Source organism: Canis lupus, chromosome 34 (assembly GCF_048164855.1).
Source record: "Canis lupus baileyi chromosome 34, mCanLup2.hap1, whole genome shotgun sequence".
NCBI lineage: Eukaryota > Metazoa > Chordata > Mammalia > Carnivora > Canidae > Canis > Canis lupus.
In genome coordinates, this window is record NC_132871.1 from 33,340,044 (window position 1) to 33,358,563 (window position 18,520).

Sequence of the window (18,520 nt, forward strand, 5' to 3'; positions counted from 1 at the left end):
AAGAGATAGGGTTAGACAGTAGGTTAGGGATTAGTTTTAGGGTATGGGTAGTATACAGTTTGGGGTATGAGATAGGGTTAGTATTAGAGGGTTAGGGTTAGGGTACAAATTAAGGTTAGGAATAGGATTTGAGTACATTAAGTTAAGGTTAGGTTTAGAGGTTAGGGTTACGATTAGATTTAAGGTAAGGGTCAGGGTTAAGGAAACCTCAGAATAGGTTTAGGAGTTAGGGTGTGGCTTGGCAGGTAGGTTCAGTGAATGTGTTTTGGTCTTGGGGTTTGTGTTTGGTTTTTGATTAGTGATAGTTCTTGTTTAAGGGTTAGGTTAACATTAGGCTTCAGTGTAGGGTAAGGGTTATGTCTGTGTATGGTTAGAGTTTGTGTCTTGGCATGTGCCTGCACTGGGACTCCTAGCATCTTGGGTAGTTTAGTTTTATGCACTGTATTTAGGTTTTGGTTTCAAAGATAGCCTGACTCCACCAAGTCAGTGGCCTCCCCAGAGAATCAAAATCCAGTCTTCTCTGGGGTGAGAATAGGCATGGCAGGATTCTCGTGAGCTGAGCTAAGGAGGGGATTTGTGGCTATAAAGACTCTTTGTTTGGATTTTCAGTTGCCTTTCTGATTTTATCTCTTGTGTGCACATGTATCCTCTATACTACCAATTATTATTTTAAAGTTTTACTTGAATTCCTCTTTGTAAACACAGTATGATATAGTTTCAGGTTTACCGCATAGTGATTCAACCCTTGAATACAACGCCTGGTACTGGTCAGAGGTGACCTCCACTATCCCCATCCCCTGATTTCCCACCCCCCACCTTCCTCTGGTATTTATTAGTTTATTCTCTGTGGTTAAGAGTGTGTTTCTTGGTTTGCCTCTCTCATCCCACACTTTGCCCCTTTGCCAGTTTGTTTGGTTTCTTAAAATTCACATGTGAATCCAATTGTATGGTATTTGGTATCTGTATTCTTTGACTGACTGAGTTCATTTAGCATAAGTCCCTTCCACTTCTCCCACGTCATTGTAAATGGCTTCATTTCATCCCTTCTGATGACCCAGTGATGTTGCAGTTTGTATATTTAACACATCGTCTCTGCCCATTCATCTATCCATGGACATCTCGGCTCTATACACAGTTTTGCTCTTGTTGATAACGCTGCTACCAACACTGGGCTGCATGTTCCTCTTAAAATCTACTAAACTACTTTTGTATCCTCGGGGTAAATACCTAGCTGTGCAATTTTGGAATCGTAGGGTAGCTCTATTTTTAACGTCTTTTTTAATTTTTTTATGATAGTCACAGAGACAGAGGCAGAGACACAGGGAGAGAAAGATGCAGGCTGCATGCACTGGGAGCCCGACGTGGGATTCGATCCTGGGTCTCAGGGATCACGCCCTGGGCCAAAGGCAGGCACCAAACCACTGCGTCACCCAGGGATCCCCTATTTTTAACTTCTCGAGGACCCTCCAGACTGTTTTCCACAGTGGCTGCACCTTTATTTATGTATTCATGAGAGACACAGAGAGGCAGAGGTATAGGCAGAGGGAAAATGAGGCTTCATGCAGGGAGCCTGATGTAGGACGTGATCACCCAGGACCCCGGGAACATGACCTAAGCCAAAGCAGATGCTCAACCACTGAGGCACCCAGGTGCCTTACTGATTCAATTTCTTTGCTAGTTATGAGTCTGTTCATATTTTCTATTTCTTCCTATTTCAGTTTTGCTCGTTTGCACATTTCTAGGGATTTGTCCATTTCTTCCAGGTCTCCCAGTTTGTTAGTGTATAATCTTTCATAGTATTCCCTTATAATCGTCTTATTTTTCTGGTGTTGATTGTGATCTCTCTTCTCTCATTTGTGATTTTATTTATTTAGGTTTTCTCTTTTCTCGTTGATAAGGCTGGCTAGGGCTTGATCCATTTTATTAATTATTTTGAAAAACTAGCTCTTAGTTTCATTATTCCATTCTACTGTTTTTTTTCTGCATTGTTTATTTCTTCCTCATCTTTATTTTTTCCCTTCTTCTGTAGGATTTAGGCTTTGTTTCCTATTCCTTTACCAGCTCCTTTAGGTGTAGGGTGAGGTTGTGTATTGGAGACTTCTTGTTTCTTGAGGCCTGTATTGCTATGTACTTCCCTCTTAGGACTGCCTTTGCTACATCCCAGAGGTTTGGAGAAACATGTTTTCATTTTCGTTTTAAATTTCCTCTTTAATTTCCTGGTTGCTCCATTCATTCTCTAGTAGGATGTTCATAATCTCCACGTATTTTTGGTCTGTCCAATTTTTTTTCTTACTGTCGACTTCCAGTTTCATAGCGTCGTGGTCCGAAAATGTACAAGGGGTGATATCAACCTTCTTGTACCTGTTGTACCTGTTGAGGGCTGATTTGTGGCCCATGATATGATCTTTTCTGGAGAATGTCCCATGTGAACTTGAAAGGAATGTGTATTCTGCTTTAGGAAGAAATGTTCAGACTATATCTGTTGAGTCCCTGTGGTCCAGTGTGTCAAGGCTATTGTTCCCCTGTTGATTTTCTGCATAGACGATCAGTCCATTGCCATAAGTGGGTGTTAAAATTCAATGTCATTGTATTATTATCAGTGATTTCCTGTATGTTTGTTGTTAATTGGTTTCTATATTTAGGTACTCCTATGTTGGCAGCATAAATGTTTAGTTGTTTGAACTTTTTTTTTTAGTAAATTTATTTTTTATTGGTGTTCAATTTACCAACAAACAGAATAACACCCATGCTCATCCCAGCAAGTGCCCCCCTCAGTGCCCGTCACCCATTCACCCGCACCCCCTGCCCTTCTCCCCTCCCAGCATCCCTAGTTACTTTCTCAGAGTTAGGAGTCTTTATGTTCTGTCTCCATTTCTGATATTTCCCACACATTTCTTCTCCATTTCTTTATATTCCTTTTCACTATTATTTATATTAACGCATTGAATGACAACATACATTTGTCCTTCTCCAATTGACTTACTTCACTCAGCATAATACCCTCCAGTTCCATCCACGTTGAAGCAAATGGTGGGTATTTGTCATTTCTAATGGCTGAGGAATATTCCATTTTGTACACAAACCACATCTTCTTTATTCATTCATCTTTCATGGACACCATCGCTCCGTCCACAGTGTCACTATTGTGGACATTCCTGGTAAAAACATCGGGGTGCAGGTGTCCCGGCATTTCATTGCATCTGAATATTTTGGGTAAATAGGGAAGAGTGCAATTTCTGGGTCATAGGGCAGGTCTATTTTTAACACTTTGAGGAACCTCCACACAGTTTTCCAGAGTGGCTGCACCAGTTCACATTCCCACCAACAGTGTAAGAGGGTTCCCTTTTCTCCGCATCCTCTCCAACATTTGTGGTTTCCAGCCTTGTTAATTTTCCCCATGCTCACTGGTGTGAGGTGGTATCTCATTGTAGTTTCGATTTCTATTTTCCTGAGGCAAGTGATGCAGAGCATTTTCTCATGTGCATGTTGGCCATGTCAGTGTCTCCCTCTGTGAGATTTCTCTTCATGTCTTTTGCCCATTTCATGATTGGATTCTTTGTCTCTTTAGTGTTGATTTTAAGAAGTTCTTTATAGGTCTTGGAAACTAGCCCTTTATCTGATACATCATTTGCAAATATCTTCTCCCATTCTGTAGGTTGTCTTTTAGTTTTGTTGACTGTATCCTTTGCTGTGCAAAAGCTTATCTTGATGAAATCACAACAGTTCATTTTTGCTTTTTTTTCATTTGCCTTCGTGGATGTATCTTGCAAGAAGTTACTGTGGCCAAGTTCAAAAAGGGTGTTGCCTGTGTTCTCCTCTAGGATTTTGATGGATTCTTGTCTCACATTTAGATCTTTCATCCATTTTCAGATTATCTTTGTGTATGGTGAAAGAGAGTGGTCTCATTTCATTCTTCTGCATGTGGATGTCCATTTTCCCAGCCCCATTTATTGAAGAGACTGTCTTTCTTCCAATGGATAGTCTTTCCTCCTTTATCGAATATTAGTTGACCATAAAGTTCAAGGTCCACTTCTGGGTTCTCTATTCTGTTCCATTGATCTATTTGTCTGTTTTTGTGCCAGTACCACACTGTCTTGATGACCACAGCTTTGTAGTACACCCTGAAATCTGGCATTGTGATGCCCCCATATAAGGTTGTCTTTTTTAAATTCCCCTGGCTATTTGGGGTCTTTTCTGATTCCACACAAATCTTAAATAATTTGTTCTAACTCTCTGAAGAAAGTCCATGGTATTTTGATAGGGTTTGCATTAAACGTGTTCATTGCCTGGGTACCATTGACATTTTCACAATGATAATTCTGCCAATCCATGAGCATGGAATATTTTTCCATCTCTTTGTGTCTTCCTCAATTTCTTTCAGAAGTGTTCTATTGTTTTTAGGGTATATCCTTTACCTCCTTGGTTAGGTTTATTCCTAGGTATCTTAAGTTTTTGGTGCAATTGTAAATGAAATTGACTCCTTAATTTCTCTTTCTTCAGTCTCATTGTCAGTGTATAGAAATGCCATTGATTTCTGGGCATTGATTTTTTATCTTGCAACACTACCAAATTGCTGTATGTGTTCTAGCAATCTTGGGGTGGGGGCTTTTGGGTTTTCTAGGTAAAGTATTATGTCATCTGAGAAGAGGGAGTATTTGACTACTTCTTTGCCAATTTGAATGCCTTTGATGTCTTTTTGCTGTCTGCTGAGTCTGGGACTTCCAGTACTATGGTGAATAGCAGTGGGAGAGTGGACATCCCTGTCTTGTTGGTGATCTTTGGGGAAAGGCCTCCAGTGCGGCCCCACTGAGAATGATATTTGCTGTGGGCTTTTCCTAGATTGCTTTTAAGATGATGAGAAATGTTCCTTCTCTCCCTATGCTCTGAAGTGTTTTGATCAGGAATGGATGCTCTATTTTGTCAAATGCTTTCTCTGCATCTAATGAGAGGATCATATGGTTCTTGGTTTGTCTCTTGCTGATATGATGAATCACATTGATTGTTTGACGAGTGTTGAACCAGCCTGTGTTCCGAGGATAAATCCTACTTGGTCATGGTGAATAATTTTCTTAATGTACTTTTGGATCCTATTTTTTGCATCCATGTTCATCAGGGATATTGGTCTGTAATTCTCCTTTTTTGGTGGGGTCTTTGTCTGGTTTTGGAGTTAAGGTGATGCTGGCCTCATGGAACGAATTTGGAAGTACTCTATCTCTTTCTAACTTTCCAAACATCTTTAGTAGGATAGGTATGGTTTCTTCTTTAAACGTTTGATAGAATTCCCCTGGGAAGCCATCTGGCCCTGGACGTTTGTGTCCTGGGAGGTTTTGGAAGACTGCTTCAATTTCCTCCCTGGTTTTTGGCCTGTTCAGGGTTTGTATTTCTTCCTGTTCCAGTTCTGGCAGTTTCTGGCTTTCCAGGAATGCGTCCATTTCTTCTAGATTGCCTAATTTATTGGTGTATGGCTGTTCATAATATGTTTTTAAAATCGTTTCTATTTCCTTGGTGTTGGTAGTGACCTCTCCTTTCTCATTCATGATTTTATTAATTTGAATTTTCTCTCTCTTCTTTTTAATAAGGTTGGCTAATGGTTTATCTATCTTATTAATTCGTTCAACAAACCAACTCCTTCTTCCGTTGATCTGTTCCAGAGTTCTTCTGGTCTCGATTTCCTTGAGTTCTGCTCGAATGTTAATTAACTCCATTCTTCTGTTGGGTGTAGGATCTATCTGCTTTTTTTTTTTTTTTACTCTAGCCTGTTTATGTGTAAGGTTAGCTTTTGTATTTGAGTAGTTTCCCGTTTTGGAATAGATGTTTATATTGTGATGTATTTCCCCCTTAGGACTGCTTTTGCTGCATGCCAAAGATTTTAATGGTTGTATTTTCATTCTCATTAGTTTCCATGAATCTTTTTAATACTTCCTTAATTTCCTGGTTGACCCTTTCATCTTTTAGCAGGATGATCCTTCACCTCCACGTGTTTGAGCTCCTTCCAAACTTCTTGTTATGATTGAGTTCTAATTCCAAGGCATTATGGTTTGAGAATATGCAGGGGACGATCCCAATCATTTGGTATCGGTTCAGACCCTATTTGTGACCCAGTATGTGGTCTATTCTGGAGAAAGCTCCATGTGCACTTGAGAAGAATGTGCATTCAGTTGAGTTTGGATGTAAAGTTCTGTAGATTTCTGTGAAATCCATTTGGTCCAGTGTATCATTTAAAGCTCTCGTTTCTTTGGAGATGTTGTGCTTAGAAGACCTATCGAGGGTAGAAAGAGCTAGATTGAAGTCACCAAGTATAAGATAATTATTATCTAAGTATTTCTTTACTTTGGTTATTAATTCGTTTAAGTATTTGGCAGCTCCCATATTCGCGGCATATATTGAGGATTGTTAAGTCCTCATGTTGGATAGATCCCTTAAGTATGATTTAGTGTTCCTCTTCATCTATCACTACATTCTTCGGGGTAAATTTTAGTTTATCTGATATAAGGATGGCTACCCCTGCTTTCTTTTGAGGAACATTTGAATGGTAAATTGTTCTCCAACATTTAATTTTCAGATTGTAGGTGTCCGTCTGTCTAAAATGAGTCTCTCGTAGGCAGCAAATAGATGGGTCCTGCTTTTTTATCCAGTCTGAAACCCTGGGCCTTTTGATGCGGTCATTAAGCCCGTTCATGTTCAGAGTTACTATCGATAGATATGAGTTTAGTGTCATCATGATATCTATTCAGTCCTTGTTTTTGTGGCTTGTTCCACTGAACTTCTTCTTAAAGGGGAATTTTAAGAGTCCCCCTTAAAATTTCTTGCAGAGCTGGTTTGGAGGTCACATATTCTTTCAGTTCCTGCCTGTCTTGGAAGCTCTTTATCTCTCCTTCCATTTTGAATGAGAGCCTTGCTGGATAAAGTATTCTTGGTTGCTTGTTCTTCTCATTTAGGACACTGAATATATCCTGTCAGCCCTGTCTGGGGTGCCAGGTTGCTGTGTAGACGTCTGCTGTTACCCTAATGCTCCTCCCCATAAAGGTCAGGGATTTCTTGTCTCTTGCTGCTTTAAGGATCTTCTCTTTATCTTTGGAATTTGAAAGCTTCACTATTAAATGTCGACGTGTTGGATGGTTTTTATTGATTTTAGGGGGGAATCTCTCTATTTCCTGGATCTGAATGCCTGTTTCCCTTCCCAGATTAGGAAAGTTTTCAGCTATGATTTGTTCAAATACTTACTCTGGCCCTCTGTTCATTTTGGCGCCCTCGGGAACCCCAATTACACGTAGGTTTTCTTCCTCAGGCTGTCGTTTATTTCCCTTAATCTGTCTTCCTGGTCTTTTAATTGTCTGTCTCTTTTTTCCTCAGTTTCCCTCTTTGCCATCACCTTGTCTTCTATGTCACTCCCTCGTTCTTCTACCTTGTTAACCCTCGTCGTTAGGACTTCCAGTTTGGATTGCATCGCATTCAATTGATTTTTACTTTCTGCCTGATTGGATTTAAATTCTGCAGTCATGAAGTCTCTTGAGTCCTTTATGCTTTATTCTAGAGCCACCAGTAGCTGTATAATAGTGTTTCTGAATTGGCTTTCTGACATTGAATTGTAATCCAGATTTTGTAACTCTGTGTGAGAGAAGACTGTTTCTTTTTTTTTAATTATTTATTTATTTATTTATGATAGTTACAGAGAGAGAGAAAGAGAGAGAGGCAGAGACACAGGCAGAGGGAGAAGCAGGCTCCATGCACCGGGAGCCCGACGTGGGATTCGATCCCGGGTTTCCAGGATCGCGCCCTGGGCCAAAGGCAGGTGCCAAACCGCTGCGCCACCCAGGGATCCCAAGAGGACTGTTTCTGATTCTTTCTTTTGCGGTGAGCTTTTCCTTCTAGTCATTTTGCTCAGTGCAGTGGCCAAAAACAAATTGTATTGGGAAAAGAGAAAAAGAGAGGAGAGAAAGAAGGAAAGAAAAGAGAAAAAGAAAAAAGAATAAAGGAAGATGGAAGGAAAAAAGAATAAAAAGAGAAAGAAAAAGAAAGAAGGGGGGAAAAGGGAGGGCGAAGGAATCAGAAATAAAAAAATAAACATGGGGGAGTATCTTCTGATTCTGTATACTTTAAGTCCCTTGACTTCCCCTGGAACTTGTCCGTCTACCTGGACTTCTGGGGCGGGGCCTGTTGTGCTGATTTTAAGATGTTAGCACTTGGGGGAGCTGCTCTGTCCACTGCCTGGTGCAGGGCTCAGTGGGCGTAGTTTACCCCGTGAGGCCTCTGGAGGAACAACCCCAGTGACAGCGGCCAGCTCTGGATACCTGTATTCAGCACCCACAGTAACTCCAGAGCAGTCCATCTGCAGGTCCTGGTGGCTCTGGGGCGGGACCGCTGATCTGCTGAGCTCTGGGCAGGAGCGTCATTGCTGTCCTGGGCCATCCGGGCCTCTGCCTGTCCCCGGGGAGGCCTAATCCTGGGCTGTGTCCTGGTGCCCTGTGCTCTGGCGCCTGCACTGTTGGATTCACGCTCCTGTCTGTGCAGCCGCCTCTCCCCGGAGCTGCCGCCCAGCCCCTCTGAGCTGCTCCTGGTTGGGCAGCCCCCTCAGGGAGCCGCCGCCTGAGCACCTCCGAGTTGCTTCCGGAGCTGCACAACCCCCTCTGCACGGAGTCACTTCCTCTGCTTGAGGCACTGCCACCAAGCTGCTACCGGGGCATGCAACCTGCTCCACGCAGAGACCTGCCCGAACCCCTCTGAGCTGCTCCCAAGTCAGTGCACGTGCCCTGCAGCACTTAGGGAGCTTGGTGCACTCTCCTGGGAGTGCAGGTGTCTCTTAGTGTCCCAGGGAGCCCGTGGGTATCCCCGCCCTCCTGGGGTCCTGCTCTGAATCCCTGTGGGCACCATTCTGCCCAGGAAGATTGGTGCAGATCCTGCTTCTCTGGAACAAAGCTCTCCTGACCAGGGGGCACACCGCCTGGCCTTAGCCCGGCTCCTCGTGGGGCCCCTCCCCTTGGATGCCTTTTGTTTCTTTATTTCTTTTTCCCCTGTCATCCTACTTTGATAGAAGCGTGAACTATTCTCACTGTAGCATTCCCGCTGGTCTGTCTTTAAATCTCAGGCAGAATTCAAAGATTTTCAGGATGATTTGAAGGTTATCTAGGTAATTTGGAGGGGACAGGTGACTTGGGGACCCTACTCTTCTGCCATCTTGCCCCTCCTCCTGTATGTTGCCTTTTAGCTTTGGTTGTTTCCTTCACTTTGCAGAAGCTTTTCAATTTGATGAAGTCCCAATAGGATTTTTGCTTTTGTTTCCCTCACCTCAGAGGCATATCTAGAAAGAAGATCCAATGGCCAATGTCAAAGTCATTGCTGTCTATCTTTTCTTCTTTATATGTTTTTTGGTCTCACATTTAGGTCTTTCATTCATTTTGAATTTATTTTTTATATATATGGTGTAAGAAAGTGGTCCAGTTTCATTCTTCTGCATGTGGCTGCCTGGTTTTCCCAACACCATTTGTTCTTATCCTGCAGTCAGGGTTAGGGTTTGTTGAAGAGACTGTCTTTCTGCCATTGGATATTCCTTCCTGCCTTGTCGTCCATTATGGGTCATAGATACATGTTTGTATCTTGTTTTGGCTTTCCATTCTGTTCTATTGATCTAAGCATCTCCTGTTGGGAGATTCTTGATTCCTGATTCAATTTCTTTGCTGGTTAACTGTTCAAATTTCTTATTTCTTCATTTTTAATTTTTGCTATGTTATATATTTCAGGGAATTGACTATTTCTTCCAGGTTCTAGGTTGCTGGCATATAATTTTTCATCATATTCTCTTATAATCTTTTGCATTTCTCTAGTGTTGGTTTTTATTTCTCTTTTCTCATTTCTGATTTTATTTGGGTCCTTTCTCATCTTTTTATCTTTTTTCTTTTTTAAAGATTTTATTTATGTATTCATGCGAGACACAGAGATGCAGAGGTATAGGCACAGGGAACATGAGGCTCCATGTGGGGAGCCTGATGTGGGACTTGATTCCCCAGGACCCCGGGATCATGACCTGAGCCAAAGCACATGCTCAACCACTGAGACACCCAGGTGCTTTGCTGATTCAATTCCTTTGCTAGTTATCGGTATGTTCACATTTTCTATTTCTTCCTATTTCAGTTTTGCTCATTTGCACATTTCTAGGGATTTGTCCATTTCTTCCAGGTCTCCCAGTTTGTTAACGTATATTCTTTCATACTGTTCCCTTATAATTGTCTTATTTTTCTGGTGTTGATTGTGATCACTCTTCTCTCATTTGTGATTTTATTTATTTAGGTCTTTTCTCTTTTCTCGTTCATAAGGCTGCATAGGGCTTGATCCATTTTATTAGTTATTTTGAAGAACCGGTTCTTAGTTTCATTATTCCATTCTACTGTTTTTTTATTTCTGTATTGTTTATTTCTGCTCTCATCTTAATTTTTTCCCTTCTTCTTTAGGCTTTAGGCTTTAGCCGCTGGGCACACCGTAATCGTAAATCGGCTCATAACAATGTAACCCTGCTTTGTGCCCGCCAAAACTGCATGCCGATTCTGACCAAAGAAATAGGCCAGGTCAAATGGATCCTATAGGGTAAGTTGTAATTCAATCGGCCACCTGCATGTGGACCAACACGACTGTGCAACTTTCTTTGTATCCCTTGGGCCAATGGCCCCTATAAAGCTGCTACGCCTTAGTCTCAGGGTCCAAATCCCTGCTCCGCTGTGTCGGCTGCACTAGGACACAAGCTCCAGATTGTAAGGAAACCTTGGGAGTTTGCATCGGTGTTGGCTCCTCAGTGGTTTCTCTGATTCACAATCTTGGGCACAACTCAAAGGCCTACTGTCCTAACATCCCTTCTAGGACCATGCTGACCGCCCGGCAGGCCCTCTCTGCCCCAGACACACTGACACAGGGATGCGGGGAGGGGAGGATGTGCCCCGTACCCGGCCAGCCACGGCCTCCTGGAAAGAGGGAGCACAGACCTCTGGGTCGCTTTGCATAGACCCTGGTGACCTGAGGCTTCCTGGTGTCACTCTGTCCCAGGCCCTCCTGGCCTGTGGGGCACAGCCTGAGTCCCAGTAAAGTCTGTTGGGTCCTGACCCCGGCATCTGGCCACCCGTGGAAGGCACGTGGGGACGTCAGCTGGGTGTTCCTGGCGGCGCCCCTGCAGGGGCTGGTGGGGCCTAGGTGGTACCCCGTCCTCCTCTCTGGGGGTCTCTCCATGCCCCGTGAACAGTGTTCTGGGAGACACAGGAGCGGGCTGGCTGTGCATTTTCACACCACAAGACTATTGACTTTCTACAGTAACGGGCTCAGAGCCGAGGGTGCACGCCTTCCCCTGGGGATGGAGACCTTTCTGTCCTTTAGGGAAGGGCAAGAATGACATGGGTTGGGGACGGATGTCGGAGTCCCCCACCTGGAAGCATGTGTGGACTCTGGGTGGGGGCGTATGTCCTGAGGTTTCTGTCTGAGAGACGGTTTTGAGGACAGCAGAGCTGACCTGCACCTGCAGCTCATGTGCTTCTGTGCTGGGTCTCCACAGGGCAGCTGAACCCCGGCCTCAGGCTCTCTGGGGCCCCAGCACCTGTAGGAGCCAGCCTCCTGGTGTGGATGCGGTGGGGCCCACCATCCAGCTGTGAGAGGGCTGGCTCAGCCCGGGGCCAGAATCCAGGGTAACCAGGGCCATGTGCGCTGGATCCCATTAGTGTTTGTGTTGGGCCTGTGGTGGGGGCTCAAATCACCCCAGCCCTCACAGAGCCCAGGGCCAGGCAAGCCCAGATCCCCATTGGTTAGGGGCAGGTGTCCTGTGCAGTGTTTGCCGCCCTAAATGAGCGACAGTGGGCGGAGTCAGGGCACAGTGGGTACTCTGCACCACTCAACTGCACCCACCCTGTCGGGGGCTTCCTGTCTTCCCTCCTCCCTGCAACCCCTGAGTACTCTATGGGACACCTGGGCTTCTGATGGGATTAGGGTATCCAGAGAACCCCGGGGAGGCTGAGCTTGTCCCACAGAGGGCACCTGCATCGGGTCTTGCTGGGGGCCAATGGTGTGGAGGTGGATGGTGTGGGGGCAGGGGTATGATGGTGGTGGAGTGTGGGGGATTGTGTATGGGTGATGGTGTTGGGGTATAGTGTGAATGCGGATTGTGTGGGGCTGTGTGGGTGTGAGGGGGATATGTAGGTGGGATACCATTGGGGATGATGATGTAGGAGGATGGTGTGAGAGTGGGGAATGTGGGGGATGTCGTGGGGGGCCTGCGGACACAAGAAATCTCCTTCCTCTATGATGCTAAGGCGACATCTACAGTTAAAGGCGACTAGTCTGGGGTTTGCAGTGACACCTGCCCCTGGGGCTCCGTGTGGTCAGTGCAGGGCCCTGGCTGGACCGGGGGCATTATCTGGGGGTCATTTTACTATATATGCTTTCAAATTGCAAATTGTCTCAAATTAAATGCATAAAATTTAGAATAATATAAAACACCGAGAGTGGGTGTCACTCTGACCCGTCCGACCCTCATGGGATCGATGTGGTCCTGCTCCAGCCGTGGCTATGCAGCCTGGCCCCCAGGTCCGGTTCCTGTCCCCCACATCCCCCACCCCATCCCCTGCTTCTCAGGGAGTCGTCCCTCTGCTCTTTGGTCTTCAGCTCCCATGGCTACCCCTGGAGGCCCCATCCTAGTGGCCTCCTCATCCCTGAGGCACCGGGAGTGTGGGCACGGGTGTCAGCCCCAGCATCCTACAATGGAGCAGTGTGTTGTTGGCTGCTATTGCTCCCCCGGCCTCAGTAGCCCCGTTTTCCCTACCCAGAAGGCCCAGGGCCTCCCTTGGTGTCCCGAAGACCCCTGGCCCAGCAGCCTCACCCGACCCCCTAGCCATCCCAAAATATGGTGTGGCTGCCGAACATCCTATTGACGTCCAAGTCTACCTCCAAGATGTCCCTGGAGGAGACCAGGGCGTCCTCCTTCATTTCCTGTGGGAAACCCGGGGAGGAGGAGCAGGCGTCAGGGACACAGACCCCAACCTGTCACGAGCTGCTGTGCTGGGCAGGGAGCCCTGGGGCCACCATGGGAGTGTGTACTGCCGAAACCTCTTTCCTTCCTCTGGGAGGCCAGGCATGGCGAAAGTGTCCACCATGCCCGTGACACCTGTGTGAGGGCCTGTGCCCAGCTGTTGTGGGCGGGGAGGTGACTGAGTGTTAGCCTGGATGGGAAGAGATAGTGGTTCAGCCCAGGTGGGAGGGGACATGGGGGTGTTGTGCCCAACATTGTGAATCCGAGAAACCACTACGGAGCTGACACTGATGCAAACACACAAGGGTTGATTTCCAAACTCGAGCTTGCGTCCAAGTAAACCCGACACAGCAGAGCAGGGACTTGGACCCCAAGGTGATGTTTTGCTTTTAAGGGATTGTCTCGGGGACCTCCAAAAGGGCTGGAGCAATTCCTCAAGTTGTGTTTACATTTTGATATGGGGCCTTCAAGGGCGTTGAGCTCTGTTCTCATTCTAATAGGCACTTCCAGCCCTTGGCGTGTGCTCTGTTCTTATTCTATTGTGGGGCTTTCCAGGGCATTAAGCTGTAAACTTTTGTTTTTTTTCCTGTAACTGAAGTAATGTAAATTTCATCTCTTCTTCACGGGGGCCTGGGATGGCTGGACGGGTTCGAACGCTGAACTTAAAGTGGAAAGGCCTTCATTTTCTTGGCCTCCTTGCGTCCCTTCCCATCCTATCTAGCTCTTTCCCCCTTCCCCGGACCTCCTGAGAGAGCAACTGCTAATGACCTCAGCCTGGCAGCGTGTGTGGGGGACAGGCCCAGGGATTTGGGATCAGGAAGACCTGGGGCACGGGTGTCCCAGCGGTACAGCGGGATTCGATGCTGCAGACTCTTATTCCCTAAGGCTATCTTGACAACTGACTTCGTACATAAAAAAGCTGTCTTTTCTCTTTATAAGATGAAGAGCGATTCAAAGTGTTTTTTCTCTGCCCTTCTGATTGCTCAGATTCCAATCTGAGACGTATTTCCTGTTAATAAGGATAATTTACTATCCATAGTACTATGGTTAAAATATTCTGACACAAGTAATTCAGAGGGATGAGTGTTTCTCATCTTTCTTCACAGCTCAGTCACTCCTCAGGAATTGCATCTTTATGGATTTGAAAGAACTGAGATGTATTATTACCAGTGGTCCTATTATTATGTGAAGGATTCTTCCGTGAGATTCTTCCCCTGTTTCAACTGACACTGAAACACTTTGAACTCTTTGGAAGACAAATGTCAAGGAAATAAATGTTATGCATTGCTAATTTTAAATGCCCTTGCAATATGGTGTCTATTACAATAGAAGTATTTTTTATCTGATTTTTGCTATTTATTATCCGTTCCTGCTTTTCAGGTTGAGGAGACATTATACGTGTTCATAAGTGTTTTTCTTTCCTTCTGATATAAAATTATTAGTTTGTTCCCATCGAAGGAAGTCTTTAAGAATAAGGCAAAAGTTAATTTAACTATTCTTAAAATGTCTTTACACTTGGAGCCTGATTCATTTAAGTCAATTTTCAAAATAAATCTTATTTTTTAGGAAGAAAAAGAAAGATTTATAGGGAAATTGAGAAGATAGTACAGAGCATTCGCATGCACTTGCACTCAATTTATCCAATTATTGATATCTTATATCAGTATGGTACAAATATTAGCTAATGAAGCAATATTAAAATATTTGCATTAACCAAGGACCATACTTTATTCAGATTTCCTTAGTTTTTGCTAAGTTACCATCCCTCATATCACATTCCATTTGTCCTCCTGTTTTCTTAGGCTCCTCTGGATTGTGACAGTCTTTCAGCCTTTCCTTGTTGTTGTACTGGAATACTTTGAGAAGTAGAGTATTTTGAAAATTTCCCTCAGTTGAGACATGTCTGTCGTTTAACTCATGATTGAACTGTTTTTGTGGATTATATACAGAGATATACTGCCATTTTCATTATATCATATAAAGGATAGATACTATCAACAGGATTTATCAGTCTTGGTATCGATCTGATCATCTTGCTGAGGTAGTGTTTGTCATCTTTCTCCGTACTTAAGTGATTCTTCCTCTTCCCCTTCTTCTTCTTCTTCTTCTTCTTCTTATTATTATTATTATTATTATATTATTATCATTATTATTTTAAGTTTTTCATAATATATTTTGTAGAAGGAAGTTACTATGTGTATTCCACACATAAGAGTGGGAAGCTATGCTCATCAACTTGAGGGTGGAATGTCTGCACAAATTGTTTGAAATTCTTCTACATGGGAGATTTCTCTTCTTGTGGCTTTGTTTTTTTTAGTTTCTTTTTCAAAGATGTTATTTATTTATTTGAGAGAGAGAGGAGAGGAAAACCATGAGTGAGAGGGGCAGAGGGAGAGGGAGAAGCAGGTTCCCTGCTAAACAGGGAGCCTTCCTTGGGACCTGGATCATGATCTGACTTAAGGCAGAAGCTTAACTGACTGAGCCACCAAGGTGCCACTATTTCTTTCTTTCCCTCTTTCTTTTTTTTTAAATAATATATTCACTTTTTATTGGTGTTCAGTTTGACAACATACAGAATAACACTCAGTGCTCATCCCGTCAAGTGCTCCCTCAGTGCCCGTCAACCATTCATACAGATCCCTAACCTCCTCCCCTTCCATCACCCCTAGTTAGTTTCCTAGAGTTAGGAGTCTTTATGTTCTGTCTCCCTTTCTGATATTTCCCACACATTTCTTCTCCCTTGCCCTATATTCCCTTTCACTATTATTTATATTACCCAAGTGAATGAGAACATACAATGTTTGTCCTTCTCTGATTGACTTACTTCACTCAGCATAATACCTTCCAGTTACATCCACATTGAAGCAATTGTGGGTATTTGTCGTTTCTATTGGATGAGTAAGGCCCACATTTTCTCTCCCTTGATCTTCTGAGTCTCCTATGATATGAATGTTATTGTTTTAATAAGTGACTGAGTTCCCTAAATCTGCCTCTGTGGTCCATAACTTTCTTTGTTTTTAAGGCTTCCACTTGGGACTGCATCTCAGTTATACCATTTTTAACATCCACCTGACTAAATTTTAGTTCTTTTATTTCTACAGTAAGAGATTCTCTAGTTTTCTTCTGTGCTCTTTTTCCAGCCCAGCTGCTATCTTTATAATAATTGTTTTAAACTGTATTTAGACATCATATATTTGTTTTGATGGACTTCCTGGCTGTGAATACTACCTCATGTTATTTTATGGAGGTGAATTTCTCGATCTCATTATATTTTCCAGAAAAGAAAGTAGGAAGAAAAAGAAAAACCAAGAAAAACAATAACAACTGCCCTCCCCCAAAAAAACCACTAGATTATTTTGGCCTCCTTGTAAAAAGATTCTAAATCCCAAAATAACAAACACAATTAATGTTCCATGAAAGTAAAAATAAGAAATATATAAGGTACATACATAAAAATAAAATAAGGCAATTAATAAAATAGAATCAAAGAAAATAAATGAAAATAAAGCACAAAATACAAAGGAAGCTAGACCCTACTTTCCAGGCAGCGCTGAAGCTCTGCAGCCGCTTGGGTCTGACAACTTGGTGGCAGCGAATGGTCTGTGTGGGGTCTGGGGATGGCCCATGGTGCTGATTGTCAGGTGCACATCTGCCTGGGAGATGCACCTGCGGGGTCAGGGGTGGGGTGGTCTTCAGCGCCTCTGGCCTAAAGCAGGTGGCGAAGTGGTGCTCCCTGAGATTGGCGCTGTTTGGCGTGATTTGGGAGGAGACACTGGGTCCTCTGGTTCTGGGGCTAAGCATCCCACCCCCCAGTCTGCAAGCCCTCCACAGAAGAGCCCCCAAGCGCATCTCTCAGAACCCTGCTTTCACTCTGCCCGCGTCCGAAATGCTTTTGGTTTTGTTTTTTTATCTCAGACTGTTGTGCCCAAGATTGCGAATCCGAAAAACCATGGAGAAGCCCACACCGAAGCAAACACACGAGGGTTTATTTACAAGCTCGAGCTTGTGTCCAAGTATACCTGACAGTGCGGAGCAGGGACTTCGACCCCGAGGTGAGTTTTTGCGTAGGTTTAAGGGCTTGTCTCGGGGACCTCCAGAAGGGCTAGAGCAATTCCTCAATTTCTGTGTACATTTTGATATGGGGCATTCAAGGGCATTGAGCTCTGTTCTCATTCTAATAGGGGCTTCCTGCCCTTGGCCTGGCCTCCGTTTTGATTCTATTGTGGGGCTTTCTAGGACATTAAGCCGTAAACAGAAAAGGTTCCACACCTGGAAGTGGGACGTCACACTCTCCCTATATGCTGAAGACGTGGTACTGGAAACAGAAACCCAGGAGCCTCCACCAAAACCTGTTAGAACTAAGGAGTGAGTTCAGTAAAGTCACGGGACACAAACTGACCCTACAGAGCAGAGTAGCCTTGCTCTGTCCCGACAATGAGCACTCAGGAAGGAAAGGAAGGACGTGACTCCCTTCTCAGGAGCATCAAGGAGAGTAAATAATGAGACTGAAACATAGGAGCACAAGACTTGTTCACTGAGCCATACAAGGCTCTGTTCTGGGAGGCCATCCTGGGTTCGAGGGGTGGGAGCCTCATCTTGTGAAAATGTCCACAGTTCCTGAAGCCACCCTCAGTTTCAAAGTCATTCCTACCAAAATCATGGTGGCATATCTTAGAAATAGCAAAACAAAACAAAACAAAACAAAAAACCATAACATCAATCTGCCCACACAAATGACCCCGGACAGCAAATCAGTACTGGAGGAGCAGGAGAGACTGGGACGCAGCACTTTCCTATTTCAAACGATGTCACAGACACAAAGGATAAAGCAGTGTGGTTCTCGGGCCCCCAGCTGGCTCCGTTGGTTAAGCATCTGACTCCTGACCCCACCTCCGGTACTGATCTCAGGGGTCGTGAGTTCTAGCCCTGGGCTGGGCCATGGACGGTGCGTGGAGCCTACTTAGGCAAACCAGTCCCATTGGGGGTGGTTCTGGCATAAGCTGAAGGAGCAAAACAGAGAGTCCAGAAGGAAATGTGCTCTGATACAACGGATTTTTTAACTTAATTTAAACCCAATTAATTAATGGATAGTGTATTATACTTTCAGAGGAAGAATCAGGGATTCACCAGTTGGAGATAACAGCAGTGCTCGTGACATCATGTGACCTCCTTCATGCAGGTCCCCTGTTAACCTCTCCGCCTCCAACGACCATCAGTTTGTTTCCTATCATTAAGAGAATGTATTTCGGGGATCCCTGGGTGGCGCAGCGGTTTGGCGCCTGCCTTTGGCCCAGGGCGCGATCCTGGAGACCCGGGATCGAATCCCATATCGGGCTCCCGGTGCTTGGAGCCTACTTCTCCCTCTGCCTGTGTCTCTGCCTCTCTCTCTTTCTCTCTCTGTGAATATCATAAATAAATAAAAATTTAAAAAAAAAGAATCTGTATTTCCTGCAACTGTTTTCATCTTATTTGTTTTTCCTTCCCTTCACAGTTGTTATATGCTTTGCTTTTTAATTCCACCTA

The 18,520-nt window shown here is 44.4% G+C and overlaps 1 long non-coding RNA gene across 1 annotated transcript in view; it reads left to right on the top strand.

Annotated features, from left to right (window-relative positions):
- LOC140624145 (uncharacterized) overlaps positions 1–18,212 on the top strand; it is a 36,511-nt gene extending 18,299 nt beyond the window's left edge. The window contains exons 2-3 of the long non-coding RNA XR_012023675.1: positions 16,913–17,049; positions 18,105–18,212. This is a non-coding gene — a long non-coding RNA (uncharacterized lncRNA). The remainder of the gene's footprint in view (positions 1–16,912; positions 17,050–18,104) is intronic.
- Positions 18,213–18,520: the final 308 nt, after the last annotated feature.